The following is a 21,239-nucleotide window of genomic DNA, read 5'->3' on the forward strand; positions in this document are numbered from 1 at the left end:
GGTCTCTAAAGGTGCAGGTGGCACAGGGCCCCTGTCCTCAGGAGGCCACCCCTTCCATTGCTGGGAAGCCTCTATGGTTAGCAAGGGCGTCCTTTCCCCCAGGAATGTCCCCTAACTTCCTTCCTCAGGAGCGTCTTCTTCTGAGGGCCTAATTTCATTCTAAAGCCACACAGACTAAATCTCAGTGGAGCAGCATGGATTCAGAGTCAGAAAAGCAGCAGAGTGACCCAGAGTGAGGCTCGCTGTCCTCAACTATAAAACGGGATGGTGTTCCTTGTCAGTTCCCATAGGATGCAGAGTGTTTCAATGGAGACAGTATATGGAAAAGGACTTGGTAAACCATAATGTGTGGCACAGATGGTAATAAATACATGTTTGCATTTATTCAGCATCTTGTGCCAGATGCTGAGGCAAGCACTACACATGCTTCTTCTTATTTGATCCACCCAGGAAGTCAATGCTGGGGAGTTATTTTTATCTCTATCAGATGGGGAAACTGAGGCTAAAGCTAACGTCAGATAACTTGTCCAAGGCCACATGGCCATAGGAAGCCAGTTGAGTCTTTTATTTTCCCCCTGCAGTTCTGAAAAGCAGCTTGGGGTGCCCATGTGTGTTCACCTGTGAGGGCTGAGGAGAAAGAGCCCTTTTATGCCTCAGAGCCCGCTGCTCCTGCTTGGGCTGGCAGGGCCATTCCCAGACCCAGCAGATTCCAGAAAGGAAATGAGTGCCTGGTGTTTCCACTTGGAAAGGCATTTTTTATCCACAGCAAACTCTTTTTAAAGGAGTGGGTTCTCAATCTGGTCGGTCTCAACTGCATTTCTGTTACAAATATTTTTTTAATACCCTGTTTATAATTCTGAAGTGAAATTCCCAGGAAATATAACTCAACTACACCCATAATTTAAGAAAAATGAATATAATGTCATGACTGAAATATATAAAGAGGAATGAAGGCAAAGTAAATTTTAACTACTTCTGGTGCAAGTGCACCCACACTGGAAGACAATGAAGTTGTGAGGTGCAGACACCTGCTCCCAGAAGTGCCGTGTGGGACACCTGCCAACATAGACTGAAACAAGTGAGTGGTATGGGCGACTCAGATGCCATGAGCTGGTGCTGCCCATTGGTGACATGATTTTCCAAAATGGTGAACAACCCTTGGTAAAGTTCTGAACAAAACAGTGATCAGTCTTCCCTCAATTTACATAATGATTGCATTCCTGGGAAGCAAAGTGTATATTAGAATGGGTAAAACAGCATTGTGTTTATCTGTAAAATGAAGTTCATTCTAGGTTCAGATCATCACAAACAGGGTTTTCACCTACATGACTATACGGGGAGACAGTGCTTCATTGTGCAGGCTCCGTGCATCACAGGACAGCCAGCAGCCCCCGACTCTGCCCTCTGAGAGCCGGTGATACTTCCTCCGACCCAACATGGGACCAAATATGATCACCTCCAATGCATTTCCAAAATGCCTCTCTGCAAAACCACCACTCATTTTACTCTCTTCTGCTTCCCCGCACACTTGATGATGGGTTGGAAAAAAGATGGTGCTGTTTTCCCAGTTCCCTGCATGATTACCATGCAGAACCTGCTCAAAAATCAGGGCGAGAATTTTGGGGTAACCTTGACATTCTGGGAAGATGCTTGTTAGTGAATTTTCTCAAAAAAACCACCACAGCTTTAAGCTAAGTAAGAAGACTCTTTTTATCCTTTGTCTCATTCTCCTTAAGATTACTATAGGTTTTACCATAAATAGGGTATTTTTTAAACTGCCTTAGTAAAACTCCTCACTCGTCCGTGTGATTGCTCAAAGGTATTAACACTGAGGGACAATGATTGTGCAGGCATTTTACTAGGCGTCCACACAATAGTCCCGGAACGTTCTGTTATTCCATTTCACAGCCACAAACCAGAGTTGTTGAGTTTAAGCATCTGGCTCAAGGTCTCCCAGTCTGAAAGCCAGATGTGCCTGACTCCAAAACCCATGCCTTTGTCCAGTGTGACCTGCCTCCTGCGTTATATGGATATATGGTGTGCCTTTAACCATAACATAGAAACCCCATGCCTGAGTATTTTATCCTGGTTCAGTACATACGGATGGGGTGGAGGAATAAATATGGCCACAGATTCTTTGACATTCCTTCTGTGGAGATGTGGGGTCTAATTGCCCTCTCCTTGAATCTGGCTGTCCTCGGTGACTTGCTTGGCTAATAGAGTGTGGTGGAAATGATGATGGCAAAATGGCTTAGGAAGTCTTGCAGCTTCACCTGGTGTCTTGGAATGCTCACTCTTGGAGCCCTGAGCCACCAGGTAAAAAGTGTGACTACCCAGAGACGGCCATGCTGGGAGAAACCAAACCCATGTGAAGAGGGTCTGGAGGACAAGACACCTCAGGAAGGGAGAAAGAGGCGAGGAAAATGGAGGCACCATATATGTTGGCAAAGAAGCCATCTTGAAAGTGGATACTCCAGCCTCAGCCACTACAGCTGATGCCACGTGGTTCAGAGACAAATTGCCCAGTAGAGCTCTCCCTGAATTCCCTACCCACAAAATGGTGAGATGTAAGAACTGAGATACAAGAAGCCACAAAGTTTGGGGTAGTTTGTAGCGCAGCAACTGATAACTGGAACACATAGGAGGTCCATTATTTCTGTTGTATTGTGAATTCTTTTGTATTCTGGATTATCTTTGATGTCTGTGAAAGAAGGCTCTTTTTTGCCTGAAAAGGACGGTAAATCACTATAAAATATAGTGATCTCTATTTGCCAGGGATTGAAATGAAAGACAGAAGTTTTGCTTCTGCAAGCCACCCTTTACCTCCCACTCCCAAAGTGTAGAACAATTACCATAAGAAGTTTGTGAAGATTTTCAGGTGAGACTATTATTTTAATAAGACTATTATTTTATGGTTAGTTTATACATTTGCAGTTTTATAATCAATACTTCCACATTTGAGTGTGACATAAAGTTTCTTTAAATAATGTATTTATTTAAGTAGACCATTCAAATATTTGGTAAATGTTAAGTAAATATATTACAGGGGTGTTCGGGTAAGGCAAATATTGCAAAGGTTAAACCTTAAGATCTGAAGTTTGGTAAGCACTGCTCTGAACCCTAGGCCGTCCCTGCCTCTGGTAAGGATGGTTTGGACAATCACGGACACTGTGGTCCTGAGTCCTTCCTCTAAATGTCTCCCAGGAAGGGTATCTTTCAACTGTCAGAGCGGCTTTTAGAGAATATACCTGTTGGTTACTCATTCTGGGAAAGTTTGAACCACCCTTCAGGTGTCTGGTGTCTGGCTGTTCTCTTGGGAGCAGGATTTTCCCAGCATTCCACAGCGGGCTGCCATGTTTAATGTCAGTACCTGAGGCTGCCTGTCCTGCAGCTGTAATTCAGGCTTCTGCTGCCTCCACACGGGATCATCTGTCGCAGCAAGCTTGGTCCTCTAGTGCAAGAATGTCAGGGTCGTTGGAAACCCTGTCTTGCCATTTAATGTTAAGTCTGGCTCAGTGGTGACACCAGTGGAACCGCTTAAGGATCTAAGATGTGATGTACAAGTGTAACATCATAGGACTGGGCTAGGTCCACGTCTCACAGCCACGAAGGAAGTGGAACAATTTCATGTCCCTCCCTGGGCCCTGGTTGTTTAGCTGATGCGTGTGGCACCATTAATTCCACTCACCCACTGGCTACTCTCCATGATTTTTTGTCCAAAATGCACCCCAGAAACAGGACAAAAAGTCTGTAGGTCAGCAGTTTTATTCTGCTTTCCTCTTTGACTTCAAGTGTTATTGTGGAACAGAAAATTAGTGAATAGGAGCCTCAGTGTCATTGAAGAAGACAATTTTTTTTTTTTTTAGCCTGTTACCTTTTGACGGAGGCATTCTGGGCAGCCCTTAGCTTGCACAAAGCATAGCAGATCAGAGTAGCCTGTTATTGCCTCAACTTACCTGCAGTCTTCTGAGAGCTTCTACCCCATATAATGATGAGACACTGGTAGGACAAAGGAGAGGACTGGGTCGACTGAGAAGTAGTTTGAGGAATGCTAAGAAACACAAAATGCAATAAAGAAAACAAGCAAGTTCACAAAAACAGTATGTATTTATTCTGATTGTATATTTATAGGATGAAAACATTGATGATCTGTTTCTCATATTAAAGAAGAAAACATATGTGCTTATCTCAAGATTTCTTCAGACAGCTTTCATCTATTTTCCTATAAACTATCAATGCTAAATGTGCTTCATAAGGATCTATGACTTAGCAAACACCTATACTGAATTTTGGGCAAGACATATATCTGCCATACCCACTCCATTGGCTGAGGGATATAAATCCCAATTTCCAATGCTCCCCTCCAGGGCAGAGGAGGTGGCCTGATGTCCCTGATTCCTTTTTGAAGGGCAACTGGAATCCTCTCCTGCCCCTACCCAGGGCAGTGCAAGTTCACAAAGTCCATAAAATTGATAAAAACCAAATTCCCAGAGCTTATGTTTACTGAGGCAGCTCTGTCTGTGCCTTCTTCCTCTCCCAGTGGACAAAAGACTTTCCAGTGGTCAGGACACATCCTAAGATGCTTTATGCATAATTTGGGAGAGGGAGTCTTGAGGCTAAGGATTCTATCTGGTGAAAATTATTCTTTCATCCCTTTAGCTAGATTTCCTCCAACTCTTCAGCCTGTAATTTTCTTCCAATTCTTGACCAATTGAAGATGAATAATAATTATTTGGGCTGAATTGTAAAATTCTGATACCTGAAGGCATTCTATTGCATCCCCACGAGGTGGTCCACAAGCTCCACTGCAAGAACTGATTAGTTGTCTTACTGCAGCGTCAATGACAGTGGCAGGGGTTGGATGAAAGTCCTGCCTTCTTGAATCCCGGGGTGGAGAATTGTCAACTTTAGTCTGTAAAGGTTTCCTAGAAACCCTAATTTGAGGATGGGCAAGATTAGTTATGACAGCATGGAGAAGTTTGAAAATATATGGCTCAAACATTCTCCTTACTCATGCTTAGTGGCCTGAGTTGAGTCTGACTCTGGCCTGAGACAGGTCTGGGTGGTGTCCTGGGCTTTGAGAGGAAGCATCAGAAAAGCCACCTTGCTGTGGGGCCAGTGGTTTTCCAGGGGGCTTTGTTGGTGTCTTTCCTTTACCACATGTCCCCCACTGCCCCCTGACTACCGATTTCCAGTGGATTCTGGGGCTTGGTGTGGCAGGTAGTATGGGGAAAGAATGAAGAGGGAGGGTAAGTGCCATTGACTTTGGATTCTTTGCCTGATTGTGACAGCCTCTTCTTTCCTCACCACCTAGAGTAGAGGTATCAAGACTGTCCTGCTGTGGCTAGTGCTGGCCTCTGCCCTTTCAGGCAAGAATGGCCTCTGCTTGTGACCTGCCCCCTCCCCATGGGCCACGTGAGCATGGTGCCTGGCATAGAGAGGCGTTCCACATGGTTTCCAGATAAACCAATGGATGGAGGTATGAACAGAAGGGGGATGGATGATTGCATGAGGTTTTGTACTCATGGATTTCCCTGGCTAGCCTCTCTGAATTTCAGATTGGAGTTTCAACTGTTTTAATAGATATCTCCATCTAATGTCCCACAGCACCTTCAACTCAACATTTCTCAAACTGGACTCACTATTTGCCCCTTTCCCCAATCTTCTCTTTAAATTTGTTTTCACTATCCAAGCTAACAGTTTCAAAATCCCAAACTCTCCTCTCCCCATGCCTTCAAATTGGGAACCAAGTCCTAACTGATGCTGCTTCCCAAAGAGTTTCCTGCATCCACCTCCTTCCTCTGCTCCCTCTGTAGCTCTGGCTCGGCCCTTAGTAGCATCCTTCACCTGGTCCATAGGGATGGCCCCCTGCTGGGCCTGTCCGCCATTAGTTCCTCCCCACTCACCCACTTCACACACCAAGGCGATCTTTGCAAGACATGGGTCCAATCTAAGCCCTCGACTGCCTAAAGATCTCTGATGGATCCCATGCCTTACCATGATGGTTGCTAAATATTTTGCCTGCATTCTCCATTATAAATAATTCTTGAGTGCACATTCCTAGTATCTGTATATTTATAAGTTATATATATCCTACTATATCAATACATTATATATATTATCAAATATATGCAAAAATAGAAATTTTACAAGGTCACACAAACATTTTGCTCTTCCCCACACATTCTCAGAGACCCTGTGTTTTTTGTTTTTTGTTTTTTTCACTTTCTGTTCTTGTGTCCTGGAATTCTCTTCCCTCACTTCTCCATGTGATGAAATTCTATGTGTCCTTCAAAACACCATGCACTCTTCAGTGCCTGACCCTCCCTGATTCCCCACACGGACTTCCTCTGCACCACTGTTACATGCAGAATTTACATCCTTGGTCTTCTTTTGCTGCATGACTTGAGAGCATCTTTGTAAGGGACAAGGAGGAAAAAGGAAGGTGTTGGAGTGCATGTCTCCATTGCTGCCAAGAACAAATTGGAATAGTAACACATCTTTCCTTCCTTGTCAAACATTCCAAAGAGTTTATTTCTTTTCTCAGCTTTCCTATTACTCTGGGTAAAATGTGTCTGCTATGCATGAGTGTGGAAGCAGGCAGCCAGACAGACACAAAGAGGGAGGGAAAGAATTGAGGGAAATGGGCTTTAAAAGTCAACTGAATACGGCATATCACGCAATTAGGCTAATGTAATTTAGAACAACATGATCTGTTAAGTTTGTGTTTATTTTCCCCAGACTGTAATTAATTCATGGAAGTGCTGTAGGTTGTTAAATTTTAGTAGACGACTAATAGGGCTGATCTTTGGAATGAAAGCAGTGGCAACAACCTAGTCATTTTAGAGTAGCGTGAATGGAAGATAATTACAGTCTGAGCTAATGTACTTCCCATCCAATGCAAGAATACTGAGGACAGATTGTCTTCTGCTGGGAGTTGCTGTGAGCACAAATTGCAAACAAAGTTTATGTGTGCTACAGGGAAACGGTGAAGCATTTTCCCCATATAGCCGAAGAGAGTGCTTAACTCACTTTGTAGGTATTCCAACCCATGTCCTACAGGGAACTGTGCTAATAAATATCACAATAACAGTGTAATGGGACATGAAAGGCTGACACAGCGTTTCGTTAATTTGTGTTCAGCATTAACAGGGAGCTTGCAACCCCTGAGCAATGAAACAGGAGCATATCCGTTTGACTGTAGGTATTTTAATGAGCAGTCTTGGGAATATCTCTGTGTTGTGGCAGCTGAGTGAGACCTAGCCCCACAAAATTTACCCAAGGTGAGCTTTCCTCCTTGCCCAAAGGGCCATTAAAAAGCCTTGCCAGAGGCAGGAGCCCGGGGGGGGGGGGGGGGGGGGGGAGAAGAAAAGAAAAGAAGGAGAGGCCTGAGGGGGGGCCTCCAACACCAATTAACCACTGGGCTGTCAGCATCCTGGTTCTAACAAAGTGGGGACAAAGATTGACAGATACGGCTGGGCCCCAAGTTGGATCCCAAAGCATTTTCAAAAGACTCTTTTTACTCTTGATACTTTTTCATAATTTGGCTTAAATGCAATACAAGAATAATGATATCATAGATGAAAAACCTGCTAGCCCATACAGCCCCTGAAATTTATGAGTATTAAGCAGGAAAGGCTTAGGAACATTTCAGAAAATACTTTTCCAATCCTTCGAGACATTTGAATTTCCCTCCTCTCTCTGCCATTGCTGACGCACCATCACTGCCAGCTATTTATTGCACAGCAGTGCTAAGCCCTGCATGGAGGGAGTTAACCCTCTGCATTCAGCTGGATGATTCTCACAGGGTGGGGCCAAAACTCTGCCCAGCAATAGGCACCACATGGGCAAAGGGCCAAGAGCCAAAAGAAAGAGACGCAGCCGCCCTCCAGTCCACGCATTGGCCTTGGGAGTGGCCGAGTCCTCAGCGCTGTGCTCCACCCTCGCTTGCCTTTAGTCCAGGGGCAGGGAGGTGGGGAGTTTCAGTGGGGGGTGAAGGGGCTGATTGGAAGGAAGGGGCCCACTGCAGGCCGGGATGGGGACTTAATTCTCAACACCAGCCTCCTCTGTGATGGCTCAGGGAAGCAAGGGCCGGGTTTGGGGGCCTAATGCCAAGTTCCAGAAAGCAAGATGCAGAGCAATCAGCCAGTAAGGCTAGGATTTAGCACCATAACCAACCCGTTATGCTCTGGGGGTGGCTGTTGGCTCTCACTATGCTCATGGAGAAGGAGAGACCAACTGGCGGTGTTACTTATGTTGGCTAGTTAATTATTGAACCTGACAAATAATCATTGAGCATCTCTGATGGGTGAACATGTGGAATCACTTACCCTGGCCATGTAGATGGACGAAGTCAGATGAGTATCCACAAGGGCCTGAAGGGGGTCTCCTGGTCTTCCAGGAGCTGCCAAAGATCCTCCCTCCTCCAGGAAACCCCCTGCCCTCCTTCAGCTCTTGGGCCAACTGTTGGCAGGCCACCCAGGTCTGCACCTCAACCCCCTACTCCCATAGGTTGGGATTTAAGTTTCATCTGTGTGTCTTCTCTTGACTTGGAGCAGACTCTGTGGGCAGCTGCTGTCTCCCCTCCTAATACTCCTGAAACTCAGTGGTACAGCATTGGTGTCTGTGCAACCCACAGTTTGAATTCCAGCCCTGCCACTTCCTGGGTGGGCAAAATGCCTCATTTCACCTCTTGGAGTCTCAGCTCTCTCATCACTGAAATGCAGACTATAATATGTATATCACAGGTTGCTTTGCCGAGCAAATGAGCTAAGATGTGTCCCCCGCTTTGTAGGTTGCCTGGCCTGAAGGGGATTCACAATAAATGGAAGTTATTAGGATTGTATCATTTAGCACATGGATTTTCAGGCTGAGCCCTTGTTCATTGTTTAACAGGAAAAAGTCTCTTTTGACTGTCTGTCCCACTTGAATTGGGATGGAAGCTGGAAGCTGCTGTGACCCCCGTTGCCAGGGAAAAGTAAAGAGGGCAGTGGGCACAGGCCTCTCTGTGGAGTCACCTGGCCCGGGGATAAACCCCATTTTATTTAAGGAGAAGTAAAGAAGGGGCATCTCCTTAGACTTTCTTCTGAGGCTGATGGGAATATACAGGTCAAGAACTCCTAACTGTGACCTTCACACAAGGCAATCCCACAGGCCTCACACTCTCGGATCCACCACCATCCTGGCTCTGCCCAGGGACAATGTCTGTAAGATTTCAATGCCACTGTTCTTAGTTTAATTAGGAATATTATATTTCAGAACCAGTCTGAGTTCTTCCTCAGGTCTCATGGCCAATATTATAGCTGCCATGGGCTCTTATGTCCGAGGGCCTGTAAAATAGCTCACCACATACATGAAACTTTACATCACTCTGTGCTAAATTGGAAAATTTATAGTTTAGAAGAACACAGAGTCAGGGAGGAAATGTAGCTCTGGCTGGGAATGGTCATGAGTGGGGTTTTTTAGGTCTAGTTTGATGGCTGTCATCTAACAGAAACATCAGTGCCCATAAAATCAGCCCAGAGCCAGGGTTTCAAGGAGTAAGCCGGCAGTGACTGCCACCCCTCACCTTATTTGATTGAGGGTTTAAGGGGCAGATGTGCTGCTTTAAAAAGGCCCACAATCTCAGCCTTCCTCTCAATTAGTGAGGATGAACATGCTGTTGTAAAGACGGTATCTGATGTTTTCTCATTCATTCATATTTTCTTAATACTTATTGATGTCCTTGTAGTTCTGGCACTGCCCTGGAACACAAAGCTAAGAATTCCTAGCCGTCATGGAGCCAATGTTTTCTGTAAAGGGACAGAGAGCAAATAATTTTAGGCTTTGGGGACCACATGGTCTCTTTTCAACTACTCAGCTCTGCTCCTGTTGCTCAAAAGCAGTCACAGCCAACATGAAAACAAATGGGAGTGACTTTGTTCCAATAAAAGTTTATTTACTGTGCCAGTTTGAGTGTGTTGTGTCCCCCAAATGCCATTATCTTTGTGGTCTTGTGTGGGGCAGGCGTTTTGGTGATGGTTGGATTTGCTTGGAATGTGCCCCACCCAGCTGTGCGCAATGATTCTGATAAGATGTTCCCATGGAGGCGTGGCCCCACCCATTCAGGGTGGGCCTTGATCGGTGGAGCTATATAAATGAGCTGACTCAAAGAGGAACGAGAGTGCAGCTGGGAGTGATGTTTTGAAGAGGAGCAAGCTTGCTAGAGAGGAACGTCCTGGGAGAAAGCCGTTTTGAGGCCGGAGCTTTGGAGCAGATGCCAGCTGCCTTCCTAGCTAACAGAGGTTTTCCGGAGGCCATTGGCCATCCTCCGGTGAGGGTACCCGATTGCTGATGTGTTACCTTGGACGCTTTGTGGCCTTAAGGCTGTAACTGTGTAGTGAAATAAACCCCCGTTTTATAAAAGCCTATCCATCTCTGGTGTTTTGCATTCTGCAGCATTAGCAAACTAGGACAGATTTTGGTACCAGGAGTGGGGTGCTTTTTGCTGCTGAGTTTGCAAATACCAAACATGTTGGAACGGCTTTTTAAATGGGGAGTTTCTGGAAGAGTTGTGAGGAGCTTGATAGAAAAGGCCAAAACTGCTTTAAAGAGACTGTTTGTGGAAATATGGACTCTAAAGATACTTCTGATGAGGCCTTGAACAGAAATGATGAATGTGTTGTTGCAAACTGGAAGAAAGGTGATCCTTGTTTTAAAGTGGCACAGAATTTGGCAAAATTGAGTCCTGGTGTCAGATGGAAGGAAGAATCTGGAAGCAACAACCTGGAATACTTAGCTGAGGAGATCTCCAGACTATGTGTGGAGGACGTATCCTGGCTTCTCCTTGCAGCTTATAGTAAAATGCGAGCAGACAGAGATAAACTTAGAACTGAACTCTTGGGTTCCAAGAAACCAGAAGTTGATGGCTTGGAAAATTACGAGCTTCCAGGGGGTGGAATCCCAGAAGCTACAGCCCAACATGAGGTTGGAACCAAACATGGAACCCAGCCACCATTTCAGTACAAGCCAAGATTGGAAAAGGAGTTAAGCAGAAAGGATTTGTGGAACGTCCTATTGTCTGATGGCTTTGACCCTTGCGTGCTTCATGCAAAGCCAACAGAATTTTTGCAAGATCTTTATAGACAGAGCCATTGCTGGTCTGGACTGGAGGAGACAGACAAGGAAAAAATTAAAGGAAAAATCTCTTCAAAGACAGAGCCATGGAGGTTGAGGTCTGGAGTCAGGAGGTCTCGGGCTGGGAGAGCGGAGCAGCCCACATGCATGGAAAGGGTGAGTTTGCCCTGGAGGTCGAGGGTGGGCTTTCCGCCTCGATGCTCTGGAAGAGTTTTGCCACCTCAGGTCCCAAAGAGGGTGGAGCACATTTCCAGGGAATTGAGGAGAGCCTGGCTGCCACCCCACTGTTCTGAAGGGGTTGAGCGTGTGCCCCGGAGATGGAAGGGAATCCGGGAGCTGCCCCGAGGTTTGAGGAGGGTGGAGCCGAGAAGGTGGTCTCCCCAATGTGTGGATATGTTGGAGCACTCACCCAAGCGTTTGGAGAGGAACAGGCTGCCGAAAAGGCCCTTGGGAAGGGTTAGGCTCCCGCTCTCTCAAGCCCCAAGGATGCAACATCATTCTGTTAATGACTCTCAGACTTTGAAATCTAATGGAGTTTGTCCTGCGGGTTTTACGAACTGTTTTGCTCCTGTTAACCCTGTTTTCCTTACTGTTTCTCCTTATGGCAATGGAAATGTTCATCCTATGAATGTCTCTCCTTTGTATATTGGAAGCACATAACTTGTTCTAGGTTCACAGATCCACAGCTAGAGGGGAATTATGCCTTAGGACTGACCAAGCCTAAACTGATTTTGATGGGATTTTGTACTTAACTTTTGTTACTGAAATGATTTAAGTTTTTGTGATATTGTGATGGAATGAATATATTTTGTATTTGGAAAGATAATATCATTTTGGGGTCCAGGGGGTGGAATGTGCCGGTTTGAGTGTGTTGTGTTCCCCAAATGCCATTATCTTTGTGGTCTTGTGTGGGGCAGGCGTTTTGGTGATGGTTGGATTTGCTTGGAATGTGCCCCACCCAGCTGTGGGCAATGATTCTGATAAGATGTTCCCATGGAGGCGTGGCCCCACCCATTCAGGGTGGAGCTATATAAATGAGCTGACTCAAAGAGGAACGAGAGTGCAGCTGGGAGTGATGTTTTGAAGAGGAGCAAGCTTGCTAGAGAGGAACGTCCTGGGAGAAAGCCGTTTTGAGGCCGGGGCTTTGGAGCAGATGCCAGCTGCCTTCCTAGCTAACAGAGGTTTTCCGGAGGCCATTGGCCATCCTCCGGTGAGGGTACCCGATTGCTGATGTGTTACCTTGGACGCTTTGTGGCCTTAAGGCTGTAACTGTGTAGTGAAATAAACCCCCGTTTTATAAAAGCCTATCCATCTCTGGTGTTTTGCATTCTGCAGCATTAGCAAACTAGGACATTTACAAAAACAGGCAGCAGACTGGATTTGGCCATCAGGCCATAGTTTGCTGCTCCTGGTCTAGTAAAATAAGGTAATACCTACATGTTATTATTGACTACACAATTTTATTTTAGTTGAGCTGTTTCTGTTAAGGAAGAGGATTCCCTAATGTTATTTTAAATAATAGTATAGGCGAGGGTAGAGGAGTTACTTTAGGATGCGTCTGTGAGGAGTGTTCAGCCAGAGATTTTTTGGTTGCAAGTGACAGAAACACATTCAGCCTGGGTTTACGTAAAGGGAGATTTACTGTAGGGAATCAGGGGTACAGCATCAACCAGAGGGCAGGATGTAGAGCTGGCTCTCATGAGGGACTGATAACAATTTGATGGACTCAGCCCAGCCTATGGATTCGCTCCCTCTGGGTCAGGGGTCCACCAATGGCCCAATCAACTATCACTGGTGAGGGGTATTTTCACACAGGGCAAACATGGTTTAGGTGTTCACACCTGAATGTGTCTGTATGTGAGAGGTGTATCAGTTCTCATTTGAGAAATACCCCCAAACTGACTACCACACAAAAGGAAAAGGGGTCTCAGCCATAAGATAAAGATTCATAACAACCAGGGAAAGCTGAACACCTGCCTTCAGCAGGAAGGGGAACTACCGCGGAAGGAGCCCCCCGGAGCCAGGGACTTCTATGCTATTTAGAACCACAGCAGCTCTGAGGCTTGAGCATCAGCGGTTGGTGAGTACTCACCCTAGTGGTCTGCCATCCACCTTCCTCAACTAACACTTTCAGGGTTGGCTTCACAGCCTGCGTGTCTGATTTGCCTTCTACTTCCAGTTGGCTTTCTTGTGTTCTACCCAGAGTTGCTTTTATTTACATGTCTACTCTCTCTTGGGCTCATTGTGGGGTCAACAAAGCTTCCCTTTCCTTCCTTTATCTCATAACCTTTCAGCTTCAGCTCCCACTGCTCACAGTTAGTCAGTGAAGGATCCAATTCAAATTCCTGGAGGAACAACTGTGCTGATTTGAAGCTGGTTTGTACTCCAGAAAATGCCATGCCTTTTAATCCATTCCTGTGGGTGCAGACCTATTGTGGGTGGGACCTTTGGGTTATTTCAATTGAGATTTGACCCAGTCCATTCAAGGTGGGTCCTAATCCTTTTACTGGAGTGTTTTATGAGAAGATAAAAGACAGAAACACCCAGAGAGAGCTCAAAGAGAATAGCAACAGAGGAGCTAAGAGAGGACCCACAGAAGCCGGAGAGGAAGCCACTGGAACCAGGTGCTGAAAGCAACAAAAACCGAGAGCGAATGACAAGTTGATGCTGGCCATGTTCCTTGCTATGTGACAGAGGAACCCCAGATGCTAGTGGTCTTTCTTTAAAGAAGGTATCATCCCGTTGATGCCTTAATTGGGACACTTTCATGGTCTTAGAACTGTAAATTTGTAAACTAATAAATCCCCATTGTAAAAGCCAACCCATTTCTGGTATATTGCATTCCAGCAGCTTTAGCAAACTGTATAAAAACTGTCGAGTCTGCTGGGCAGAGTTTTTCATGGCAGCGCTATTCATAGGCCACTGGGCAGCTGTGGACTGATTGCTTTATGACTAGGTGCCCAGGCTTGGTCCAAGCAGCTGTGGCAGGGTGATGGGATCATGTCATACAGAACAGGCTTGGGTCAGGGGGTAGTCTTACTTGGAAGGGGCTTTAGTCTGGTAGAGGTTATCATTGATATATCTAGTTCAGAGATTTAATGTACTAATTAATAATATTAGATATAAAACAAAGAGCTACAGGTATCGAAAGAAAGGCTAGTTGGGAAAGTGGTCTTTGGCAGATAGATGGTAGGATAAGCACAAGTTGAATTGTGGAGAGGGAACACTTCGGGCAAAGGAAGACACCGTAAGCAAAGACATCATGTCAGGAAGGGCAGTGCCTGCATGGGAACAAGCAAACAATACAGCTTTTTCTGGACTCCAGGATGTATGAAGGCGAATAAGGGAGGATGAGGTGGGGAAAGGGGCCAGGTCAGAGAGACATTTGAAAGCCAGTCAATGAATGTTTTTGAGTAGGTGAGTGACAGGATTAAATCAGGTGTTGGAATGTTCTCTCAGGTGGTGAACATTTCAGTGGTATGCCAGCTGATCAGATGGAGAAAGACTGGGGCAGGGGCACCAGTAGAAGATTATCATAACGGGCTAGGGTAACCCAGGCAATGAGCACCTCCTAGGTCCCAGGCGTTGTCTTAGATCAGGACGAGGTGGTAAGAGAAGTTTGGGTGGATGTAAAGATGAAAAGATAAAATTCATGCCCTTGTGCTGTGCTGGTTGGCTTCAGGGCTAAAGCCTGAATATCTTCAGAGAGCAGGCAATAGGGAAGTAAACGCACCTGGAGACTGTTTGGATAAAGGAAAAAAAGAATAGCCGGAAGAGAACTCAAGGTCAAGTCGAGTCCTTGTCTCCATCCCTTCCTTTCCTTTCCTCTTCCTCTGTTTTCTTCTACTCTTGACCCCTCCTCCCTCTTTCCCCCTCCCCCTCCTCCTTCTCCTCATCCTATCTTTCCCCTCTGCTTTACCACCTCCCCCTTCTCCTCCTCCTCCTCCTCCTTCACTTTCTCCTCCTTCTTCTTCCCCCTTTTAAATAGAAGAGACCTAAGTGTTTGTAGGCAAATTATAACAAGGCAGAGGGCAAAAATGAATAAGTGAGAGAAGGAAAGAGAGAATAAGGGAGGGAGGGACAGAGAACAGTTTAAGTGGGAAAAGGTCTTGGAAAAGAGGTTTGAATTAGAATTAGAGGCACAGGTAGATGGATTAATCTGGAAGGCAGAGAAGGCTTTTACTTTCTATGATGCATCTGGGAGGAAAGAAGGGAGGGAGACCAACATATTTTAAGTGGCAGCTAGAGACTGAGTGAAGGCTTTACATCAATCAATCAATTCAGTTAATCCCACAATCAGCCTGGGTGGTAGGTATTACTACCTCGTTTTTTTGGGGGGATTTATTTGTTTTGTTTTGTTTTGTTTACAGATGAAGAAGATATAATCGGTATAGGGAGAAAAGAGTAGGGTCAATAAGCTTGAGGGAAAGAGGCAGGACAGGTATGGGAAATGCTTTCACTTTTCAGTGCTTTCAGACTTTCATGGGGAACTGGAGACGGCCTGTATTTACCATCAAGAGCTTGCCTACTCTGGATCTTGTCAATTTTTTCTACCCCTGCTAATCTGACAGGCCAGAAAGCAAAATTTAATTTTGAATTAATTTAATTTATTTGAATTAATGAAATCTATTAAATTTGAATTTTACTTATTTGAATTTCTTTGATTGCCAAGAGGTTGAACATCTTTTTAGATTGTTCATTATTTTTCTATTGCAAATTACCTTTTCCTTTCGTCCATCAGTTTTTCTATTGGGACTTAATCTTTTACTTATTGATTTACAATTGCTTCTTGTATGTTAGGATTATTAACTCTAGTTCATAGGTATTATAGCTTTTCATTTTTTGACTATTAACATTAATTATGGGATTTCCTTCGGATTTTTTAAGTAGTTAAATACACCAAATTTTATGGAATTTTCTGGACCTCAGACTATAAAATCGGTCAGCTGTTAGTAGTGTGTGTTTTCTTCTACTTTTAATTTTGTACAATTAACTCTTTGATCTGTCTAGAATTTTTCAACAAAGAATGAAGTATAGATCTATCTTTAGTTTTTTCCAGTACCTACATTTGTATCAGTATCATTTGTTGAAAAGTCTACTTCTTCCTCCCTTGCAAACTCCCTTTTGAAATGTTATCTTTATAATAAATTTGGATTGATTTTTTATTCTCTATTTTGTTTCACTGTTCTATCCAGTTGTTCCTGAACCACTATCACATGGTTTTAACTCTTAGAGCTTCATAATATATTTTAATATCAGATTTGGAGTGTTCCCTCATTAATTTTTTCTTTCAGAAAGTTTATGGCTATTCATGAATGTTTATTCTTCTAATTTAACTTTAGAATCATTTTGTCATACCCCAAAAATAGTCTGTTTGGAATTTTGATTGAGAATTCCTTGAGTTTATAGATTAATTTAGGGAAAATTGGCATCTTTATTGCTACAGTTTCTGGGCAACTTCCTGAACTTCAGAGATCAATGTTTCTATTCAAAATCACACACTCTCATTCTATTGGTTTAATTCTTACTTAATGGCCCTCAATAGAATTTCATATTCTTCATCACACATTTGGTACATTCCTGATTAAATTTATTACTAGGTCTTTAATAATTTTGTTGCTATTACAATGAAGTCCTTTTTCCTCATATTTTCCTTCTGGTATTATTAGCTCATAAAAGCCATTGATTTTAGTATATTTATTTGTAACTCACAGTCTTACTATTGTTTCTGATAATTCTGATAATCCATGCTGATTACCTTGGGTTTTCCATCATATTCCATGCAAGTGATCTATATGTAACTTGGGACTTTGAGTACATCCCCCACTGGGGTACCAGTCTCCAAATGTGAGAAATGAGGTAGGTGCCACGGAAGTAGAGAATTTGTACCTGCCTAAGTCCTTGTATTGAACACTGGCAGATGTTAGTTTTCTGCCAGCATGAGAGCTGGTCCTCGGGGGCTTTCCAAAGGAGCGAAGATGTGACATGGCTCAAGGGAAAACCTAAGTAGTGATTCATCTTGCTGAGTCTCTTTTTAAATAATGAAACATGTTTAGTATAAAACATTGTACAATATATAAATTATAAAATCACATGAATTATAAAACATGATAAAAAACATGTAAAGAAAAGTTAATCATCTGTAAGCATATGTATAACCACTATTAATATTTTGGTGCATAAACTTTTTTGTCTTTTTCCATTCATAAATTCTTTTCTTTTTCATCTTTTCCATTCATACAGTCATATTTGTAACTGTCTATATATATTTATTCATGAAAAAGAAAAAGATATGTTATCAAATTGGGATCATATTATCTGTTAGCATATAATACTTCATTTTTTACTTAATATTATATTCTGAATATATTCCTATGTCACTGAATAATCTTGGAGCATTTAAAAGCAGAATTTCTAATGACTGGCAATATTTTTTCCTTTTTTTTATTAGAGACATTGTGGGTTTACAGAACAATCATGCATAAAATACATGATTCCCAAACACTGCCCCTCCAACCACCACCTTGCATTGATGTGGAACATTTGTTACAATTGATGATAGCACTTTTTAGTAATTGTACTTTGTTACAGTTGATGAAAGATTATTAAAATGATACTATTAACTATTGCCCATAGTTTGCATTAGGTATATTTTTCCCATGTATCACCTTATTACTGACATCTTGTATTGGTATCATATATTTGTTGTAATCCATGAAAGAACATTGATAATATTTTTAGGTGAATTCATGTATAAGTTACTTAAGAATGCCCTATTGTAATATAGTGCTTTAATTGCATTGCTTTAATTTTTTGTTTTAAAAATAATATTGCAACAAATATCATTGTGCATAAATCTTAATTGATCTCCAGTTATTTCTTTAGGTAAATTCTTCACATTATAAAGGAGGTAGATGTTTTTAGAACTCTCAATATATGTTGCCAAACCACACTGTAAAAATGTCATGACAGTTTGTAGCATCCAAGGAAGAACTTTTAATGGGAAGGAATTGACTGGGCCTTCTAGAATGGTTTTAAAAATGGATTTGATTTTGGAGTCGAGAGGTCGCTCTGGTGGACATTCTTATGCACTATATAGATAACACCTCTTAGGTTTTAATGCATTGGAATAGCTAGAAGTAAATACCTGAAGCTACCAAACTCCAACCCAGCAGTCTGGACTCCTGAAGACAATTGTATAATAATGTAGATTACAAGGGGTGACAGTGTGATTATGAAGACCTTGTGGATCACACCCCCTTTATCTAGTATATGGATGAGTAGAAAAATGGAGATAAAAACTAAAGGACAAATGGGGTGGGATGGGGGGGATGATTTGGGTATTCTTTTTTCACTTTTATTTTTTACTCTTGTTCTGGTTCTTTCTGATGTAAGGAAAATGTTCAGAGATAGACTGTGGTGATGAACGCATGACTATGTTATCATACTGTGGACAGTGGATTGTATACCATGGATGATCGTACGGTGTGTGAATGTAATTCAATAAAACTGAATTAAAAAAAAAAAAAACATTGCTTACCACACACAAAAAAATGGATTTGATTTAATTCATTCTTTCATAGGCTCAGCCTTGGTTCTTTCTTGCCTAAGGCTTCTGTACTGAAAACTTCTCTGAGAGAGGCAAAGGACTTAGAGGGAGAACAACTCATCCAAAATTCCCATAAGTGGTCTTCAAGGAAGGATCTTACTAACCACTCCAAACACCAGGTATTTATAAGAGGAAGAGAGCAGTATTTATGGCCAGAAAGAATAAAAAGGAGCATGGAAGAAGGTAGCAGAATCAGCTGCTTGCTCTTACCTGTACTTGCCCAAGACTTTTTCGTGGTTTGGGTGTTGCTCTCCCTTGAAAAGGATGTGCCTGCTGCCTGACACTATGTTGGCAGCCCCTTTTGGCCTTTATCTTCTTGTAGCCAGGACCCTAAGCTCAGCTGCTTGCTCAGAGCTGGAAGTCATGGGCCCAGCGGCACCTGGACCAGTTGGGTGGGCTCTGTGGCAGCAGCACAGCTGCTAATCAGGACCGAGACCCCACTGTTTCTCCCTCCACGCATCACCTCCTGCTCACGTCCGCCAGAAGCACAGCCCACTCTTCATCTCCCTTCCGGTTATCACATCTGAGGAGGTAGCTTGCTTCTCGCTGTATCATTTACTTTCTGGTCCCAGTCAAAGAATCAGCTGTTTGTGCCTGAGAAAGAGAGAAAGAGAGAGAGGAGAATGGAGAGAGGCGTAGGGAGGGAGAAGGGAGTGAGTGAGAGAGAGAAGGGTGAGGGGGAAAGAAGATGACAGGCAGAGAGAGAGAGGTAGGCAGAGAGAGATTGAAGGAAAGAGAGATCGAATTACGGACTCAACCGGTTAGGGATACAAAGTTCAACCAACTCTGGAAATCAAGACCTTTCTGTGGCCAGGCCTTACTGCCCAAAACATATACTCGTGTACTCAAACCAGTGCATTCCAAACCAAAATTATTCACTATGGCTCTGGGTTTCCCTTTACCCAAGGAAGGAGAACCATAGCTTGTTCCTTGTGCCTAGATTATAGTCAGGCTGACACCTGCTCTCACATCTAATGCCCCCTAATGGAGAGAACTCTAGAAGAAACCTGAAGAAATCTATGTGCTCTGTGAGCCCTTGTGTATTTTCATCACTGGCCTTGCACAATGGTGGATATGAAGAGCATTCCGATTTTGAGGGGAGAAGGAGACGGTGAAAAGGGCAGGAGAAGCCCTTCTAGAACCTGGATTGGGGGTGCAAGGAGGAGCCTGCCCTTGGTGGACAGAAGCCTTGCTAATCACCAGCCAAGGTGGATTTCTGATGGATTCTGCCCCAGGGGAGCTGGGATTCAGGGGCCCCTGTGGCTTCTGGCCCTTGGTCCCACCCACCCTCCCTGCATCCCATCCCACCCTCTCATCCTTGTTCTCAAACCAATCCTCAGTCTTCTGGTCTGCACTCAACTCAAAGCCCAGCTTCTCTTGGGTAGGGACAAGCCTCTCTTTGTTAATTTCTTCCTTCTGTTTTTCCTTCTCACAGACATAATGTGACATACAAAAGGAAGCTTTAGGGTCAAGCACACATCTGCATGTTACCATTTGCAGTGCCAGAGACCCTGGGCTACTTACATAGCTCCAAGATCCTCATCTGTAAAATGGGAACAAAAAAGCCTCCATAGCCAGGGGGTAGTGAGGACCCAACAAGCTGATCAATGGAAGGCCCTGTGCCACTCAATAAATCGCTGTTCTCTTTCTCCTCTCCCAGCTACTGAGGGCGGCGATCTCTGTGCTTACTGGGGGGAGGGAGGGCATGGGGGTGTTTGTCATTCCAAAAAATATCTTATACAGTCTCCTGGGTCAGGAAAACATTCCCAAACTTTTGCTTTGCTTTCTCATCCTTGTTAATGCTTGGAAAAAAGCAATCTGGGGGTTCTAGTTATGTAAAAATGGATAGAATATTCTGATTGATTTCATTCACTTATTCATCTATCCAGCAAACAATTATTCAGCATCTGCTATGTAACCATACCTGTGAAAGCCCTGGGGGTATAAAGATGTAAAAGACCTGGCCCCTGTCCAAGGAAAGCTCAGCCTGGTTGGGATGGAGAGGAGGAAGATGAGCTAGTCACAGTTCCACACACTGTGAGGTGGGCTGCAGGGGGAGCACCTGCAAAGTGCCATGGAAAACAGGGAGGCAGTGATCCCTCTGCTGGGGGAGGTGGGGAGTCTGTCAAAGAGATGCCTTCTAATCCGTCTTGAAGGATAACTTCTGCCAGGGCAGAGAAGGGAGGTGGGGAAGGAATTGCAGGAGGTGAACAGTGAGGGCAAGAGAGCGCTGTCTGGGGAGCAGAGAGAGCATTCTGGATCTGGAATGGAGAGAGGTCAAGTGAGGAAGACAGGCTGAAGGTGTGATTTTCACCTTGATCCTCCTCTACAGACATAAGGAATTGTTCTTCCATATGCAGGGGAAAGTGGACTTCCCATGCTATTCCAGAGGATGAGCTAGGGCCAGGGGGGAGAAGTTTTTGGGAAGCAGAGTTCAGCTCAAGATTAACAATTAATCATGTCCAACAATAGAGCAAGCTAGGGGTGTGGGGCAGTGAGACTTGGGGGTTTGACT

General features: G+C 43.9%; 1 protein-coding gene across 14 annotated transcripts in view; it reads left to right on the forward strand.

Moving 5' to 3' along the window:
* The window catches only part of SCML4 (Scm polycomb group protein like 4), a 129,969-nt gene that overhangs the window by 7,801 nt on the left and 100,929 nt on the right, over positions 1–21,239 (forward strand). For 7 of the 14 annotated variants that reach the window (XM_037842465.1, XM_037842452.1, XM_037842464.1 and 4 more), the window contains one exon: positions 5,315–5,479. The exons of the other annotated variants lie outside the window; for them this stretch is intronic. The gene's annotated coding sequence lies outside the window, so the exon portion shown is untranslated. The remainder of the gene's footprint in view (positions 1–5,314; positions 5,480–21,239) is intronic. 14 annotated transcript variants of the gene reach the window in all.

Source organism: Choloepus didactylus, chromosome 7 (assembly GCF_015220235.1).
Source record: "Choloepus didactylus isolate mChoDid1 chromosome 7, mChoDid1.pri, whole genome shotgun sequence".
NCBI lineage: Eukaryota > Metazoa > Chordata > Mammalia > Pilosa > Megalonychidae > Choloepus > Choloepus didactylus.